This window comes from Pygoscelis adeliae, unplaced genomic scaffold, assembly GCF_000699105.1.
Source record: "Pygoscelis adeliae isolate BGI_AS28 unplaced genomic scaffold, ASM69910v1 Scaffold168, whole genome shotgun sequence".
In the NCBI taxonomy this organism is placed as follows: domain Eukaryota; kingdom Metazoa; phylum Chordata; class Aves; order Sphenisciformes; family Spheniscidae; genus Pygoscelis; species Pygoscelis adeliae.
Genome location: NW_008825566.1, coordinates 3,189,450 through 3,195,171, shown reverse-complemented (window position 1 = coordinate 3,195,171; position 5,722 = coordinate 3,189,450). Strand labels below are relative to the sequence as shown.

The 5,722-nt window shown below is 46.1% G+C and overlaps 1 protein-coding gene across 1 annotated transcript in view; it reads left to right on the top strand.

Annotated features, from left to right (window-relative positions):
• The window catches only part of GRHL1 (grainyhead-like 1 (Drosophila)), a 38,653-nt gene that overhangs the window by 15,240 nt on the left and 17,691 nt on the right, over window positions 1-5,722 (top strand). The window lies entirely within an intron of this gene.

Below are 5,722 nucleotides of genomic sequence, written 5' to 3'. Positions count from 1 at the left end.
GTGTCAGTCACCCAAATTGGGCTTGGTAGGTTTGACTGCAAACTAACTTCCCCAGGCTGCAAGCAGGACGGTGCTGGGTCTGGCTGAGCAGAGCTGGAACGGATGCAGCCTTATCGCACATCTGCCAGACAAGCCTTATTTGGAGCGTCCGATCCCAAAGGCAGGAGGCAGCTGGGGAGCCCACAGGTGCATGAGTTGCCCAATTTTTTTATCTCTTTTTCCTGGCTCACCTCCTGCCGATGCAAAACCTGTGGTGCATGTGGGAGGTGAAGAAATGAATGTGAGAGCAGTAAGATTAGCCACCTCTCAGGTGATCTGTACCAAGCTTTTTTTTTTTCTTCTTCTTCTTTTAAAGACAGAACAGTCTTCCCAGTTCTGCTTTCTTAGGACATGCCTTCGCGGATGTGTGCAGGCAGACCTGTGCTTGCCCTGCCTGCGCTCCGAGCTGCCTGGCTGTGACCCAGTGCCAATCCTGGAAGCCACGTAGCTTTGTGAGCACAGCATGGTGCCCAGGCTGACAGCTCTGCCTCTCGAAGGGCTTAGAGCTGCGCTGGTGTAATTTGTAAGGCTTTTGGGCTGGAGGTGACTTGCATCCGGCCAGCTCACAACATAGATGAAGCACGTTAAGGTCTATCTTGTACACACCCATGTGGACAAATCTTTAGGAAAAGACCCTTTATTTTTCCCTTTTATGTTTATATTTGTCCAAGTCTTTAGAGAAACCACATGCTTTCAGCCATCAGCATTTAAATAACAACCTTTGAGCTTCCGGGTAATTTTTATTTAGTGGAAGGCTGATAAATGAGTTGTTTGTGGAATTTGGGCCTAGGGCTGCTCCTTCAGCTAGCCACCAAGGAGTGCGGTGACCAAATGGCTGCATACCCCTGAATTGCACACGCATCTGTGGGAGACCAAACAACCTGGTGGCTGCTGGGCTTTGCACTGACATTCCCAGAATTCTTGCTGGCAGCCGGGGTGGGGAGCGGCTGTGTCCTGGCGTTGGTGATAGCTATGTAGCTTCCCATTCCCTAGTGTTGGATGGTGCAGGTCTTGGTTCTCCAAGGGAGTCTGTGCAGGAGGGAGTTGTTTGTGTCCTCTGGTCCATACCCAAGTCCTGTTATTTAGGTCTGATGGATCTTTTACCTTATTTGTTCCTCTGGTTTTTAATCTGCTGTTGTAGCCTCAAGGGCTCCTCTTCACGTCAGTTTGGTTGAGGGTTTCTATGACCCTTTGTCCTGCAAAAAGTGAAAATAACATGTAGATCAAGTCAGCTGTGCAGTGACGGCTGCCCTCCCCAGCCAGAGACCACAGGAACGGCCTTGCTGCTCCGAGGGAAAGCAAAGCGAGACGCAGCATAGGTCCCATTGGTGCGAGGGCTGCGTGTGGCCTCAGGCTGGTCTGCGAGTAGGATGCGCGGCGATCGGTCCACAGGTGAGACACTGCCTTTGTGTTGGAGAGATGGTCCCAGGACACACTGGAATCCCTTTGCCTACTGTGTCTTGGGCAGAACATTGAAATCATTTAGCCAAGGTCAAGAAAAATAGTATCCAACTGCGTTCCCTGGAAAGAAGCTCATCGCAGTTTAACCTGTCCCTGGTTTGTTACGTTGAGGCTCCAAACTCTGTATTCTGTCCAAACACAGTAATCCAAAATCAAAAGCATCCTGACAATTTTAAGTTGAAAATGACATTAAAATGAGAGGCTTTTGCCTAGTAGTGTTAGAAAAGAGCTAAAGTTTTATCTGAATTCTCAATAGCGAAAGAAATACCCAATGGATTTGGATTATTGAGTGATGTCTTCATCCTCTAGGTACAAAAATATAATGGAGCATAAATAGGAGGAGGTGAATTCAATTTATCTGTCTTCTGTTGAAATGAAAGCCCTGAGGAGCAAGGTGATCAGACTGGAATAGTCCCAGGTCTGCCTGTGTAGGGTCTTATCCAGAAGCACGTACAAGACTTTGCGCAGCAGGGAGATCTGTTAGGTGGCCATTAGAGTCTTACTCATGCCTGTGTTTGCTGGGGACTGGCCAGAGCTTACAGTGTGCTAATACCCGTCCGAGTTGCTTGCCATTACCTATGGCAACCCCAGACATTGTTGATGTGTACCTACATATCGTTCCTTTTCAACTTTGCTTTGCAGTGAGTCAGAAGAGGCTGTACAAGGTGACATTTCATCTAAAGCTGCTGCATATGTAGCCTTTGGACTAATCAAAATTGCTGGTGCTTTTTGTGTGACAAGAGCACGGCGTCCAAGATAAACCAAGGAGAAGAGATCTGGGTATGCAACCCTTCATTTAAAAAAGGCATCTTTCATCTCGCTGACAGCGAGGTTCCTGCAGTGCTTTGATTGCCCTTTAATTATGCCTGTTTTTCCTGGTTTGTTTGAAAGGCAGATCTTGTTAGAAAAAGGTGCTGTGTGGAAAGAACTTGGCTGTCTCTGCTGCCCTTCCTTGAGGGCACATGGCAGAGCTGCCGGATTAATTTTTTTTTTTCTGCATTATTAAAATGGAAGATTGTTTCTCGTAGATTTGAACGTAGGCATGGTGTGTTTCTCCCGAGTTAGGCGAGGAGGGGCACGAGTGGTTGGGTGGTTAAAGCAGACCGGGAAGTCATGAGGTCTGGCTTCTTCCCACGCTGACTTCCAGCGTGATCCCGAAGGAGGTGCTTTAATCCTTCTGCCTTCAGTCTTTCATTGTGTGCAGCTGGGTTGCTGCTCGTTGGCCACAAAGGCTGCAGGAAGCCCAACCTAGTGTTGGGTGGAGGAGGGTCTGTAGCTTGTTGGGGTGAACGTCGCCAGATGTGGGGGGTTAACAGCTTGTACCAGCTCACAGGTTTCATGCTGTTTGGTGTTTTATCTTTAAACCTTGCCGTTGTGGAGCCATTTGTCTTGATGAGAATATCAGCTTTCATTAATAATAATAAAAAAAGCATGAAAAAATCAACAAAAAAGAAAAGGAAAACAAAGCCTGGCTTTGGTTGGAGAGAAAAGCCTGGAAATATGATTCAAATATAGACTAAAGGCTAAACTGCCAAGCAAGCAAAATAACTTGAGAACAGGTTTCTAATCCTTTTAGAAATCTCAGTTTTAAAGAAAATCTGCATAACTTTTGAGGGCTTGATTCATGTTTGTAAGTGCTTGGGCTTGACAATGCTCTATTTTTAAGTGCTGTCTTTATGTTGAATCTTGGGAGGTGAGATGAAATTTTTTTTTTTTTAAAGTAACAACAAATCTTAATATAGCTGAGAATGCGGAACTGCCCTTAGAAAAATAGGTTGGACACATGAAAAGGAATCTTGCTCAGCAGGCTGAAGACGCAGAGCAACTTCTGCGGTTACGTTTTTCTTTCTTCTGGCAATTTTGGGGTGGGGATGTAGCTGGCGCAGTCACTTGGCCTTACGTTTCTTTTTCTAATGCAAGTCAAATCTTCCTGAACAGAATGCACCTGGCTTGAAACTGTTTTAACCCAAACCGAAAAAGCTGTTCGCTAAAACTCCATTTTTGTGGGACTTGAGGCAACCTGAAGTTGCTCAAAAATAGGAGTTACAGGATGGGTAGGGAGAAGCAGATGATCCTTTTGAACTGCAGTGGCTTTGTATGAACAGGAGGAGACAGGCTGGCGCTCTCTTGCTTCAGAGAAGTGATTAGGTTTTAGTTGTCATCTCCTGCCCAAAGTCCCGAAGACTTAAATGGCATGAAAATGAAGTCAGCTGCTTAAAGTCAAAAGTAATCAAATGAGGAGACTCTAAAGTAGGAGGATAATCTTTGTCATCTGACAGGCAATCCCAAATTCCCATGGGATACCCATGCAGCTCTGCTGCCGTAGCATGCATCTGTTGTGCTGAGACCAATGCTTCTACCTTGAGCCCAGCGTGCTGCATGGGCTTTGCGTGGCTGGTAAGCCATGAAAACTGAAAACATAGACCTGAATTATCTGGTAAAGAAGTGACACTGCTTGCTAGGGAACTGGTGGCCAATGCTGCATGTCGAGTCTGCTGGTGTTCAGTGGTGTGAAACTCAAACGAGGGATTTCACAGAAATTTTGACGCTGTGGTGGACTTGCTGGCATGGCTGCTCAGACATGTTTTCTTGAAGAACACAGTCATTTCTTCATACAGACGTGAGAGTTGTGTGTGAATATTCAGTATAGGTAAATAAATTTTAAATTTAAATTTAAAATGTAAAAATATGCAAACACTAGAGCTGAGGCTCTTTTTAAAAAACAAAACCCCTGCTCAGGGAACACAATTACTCAAGCTGTGCATACGTCTGATTACGTAGCTCCGAAGCGAGTGAAAAGCAGCTCTTCAAACTCCTGGAAACTTTCCCCTGGGGTGTGCCAGCACTGCAAGCAAAATGCCCTTTTAAAGCTGAAGGTAGCAAAAAGGGAAGGGGGGTGGGTAAAAGCTGGCAAAGCCATCATTTGATGGCTTATTTTAAGAGCTTATTTTAAAATAATTTTCCTGGCTGCGATTTGGGATGTATTTAACGCTTTCAAAAAAAGCCGTCTTGGAACAACACGAGTTTGGGATGCTGAGACACAGGCTGGAGGGTGAGCAAGCGTTGAGCGCTGGCTTGCCTTCAGCGCTGCTGTCCCTGTGCATTGTCCTGGCTTGGGCCACCACAGAACGAGCAGTGCAGGGTGGGGTGGCTGGGGATGGGGCTCTGCTGGCATGCCAGGCTGGCCTGAGTTAGGCGTTGTTTTACACGTTTCAATTTCCCTTTGCACAAGCGGGACTCGGCGGGGGCATTGCCAGCTCTGGGAGACGGCGTGTGTGCACAAGGGAAGGGATGGGGACTGTTTGCCGAGCTGATGTGCTGGCAGCTGTCTCCCTGCTCTGGGGCAGCTGGTGCTCACAGGGGCTGCAAGGAATTGCATGTGAATCTTGAACATTCAGACAAGTTATTATGAAAGAAGATGCTTATCTATACTATTCTTCCCCCCACCCCCGTCCCGGCTTTTTGTACTACTGTGTTAATATGGGGGGAGGGGAGGGGGGGGGGAGCGTATATCCCTCATCTGGTGATAGTTATTACATTTCCATTTCCCCTCTTTTGTTAAAACTAGTAAAGGATGTTGCAGAACCTGTGTGAAGAAGCCCATGATAAGTACTTTGCAAAACCATAAATCCAACCCAACCCCCTAAGCTTTTCAAAACCTACCTTGAGACTTTGCAACACCGGGATGGCTCCGGGAGGTGGCACTAACTCACTGCAGAGTCTGTCTAAATGGTGCTTTGTGGTAGTAGCGCAATAACTGAGTGATCAGGTGGTGGGACAGTATTCCTGCAAAATCTCTGGCAAGGTGCTTCTGACTCCCAAGGCTCTGATTTATTTTAATTTTTTTGTTTGGTTGGTTTTTTTAGCAGTGGGTTCCCAGCTTTGTTCTTGAGACAGAGGAGAGTAGCCACTGCAGGTCTCGGTAGCTTATAAATTCCTGGTAATTAATCATTGCAGCTTCTTCTGAGACATGCCAATAAAGAGCATTGTGTCTGGAGAAGAGCCTAGCACACAGCAAGCCCATGTTCTGGCTACAAAGTGCTCTGGTCTATCTGTTCACATCTGCACAAGGATATTTCTTCCTTCTGTTAAGCAGCATTGGACTTGTTCTCTGGTTGTGGTTTGTGTTTGGTTTTTTTTTAGGCAATAATGAAAATGAAATTAGGTAGGTTGAAAATCACTCAATTCATTTTTCCCATAATTCCATTTTTGTATTAGAATA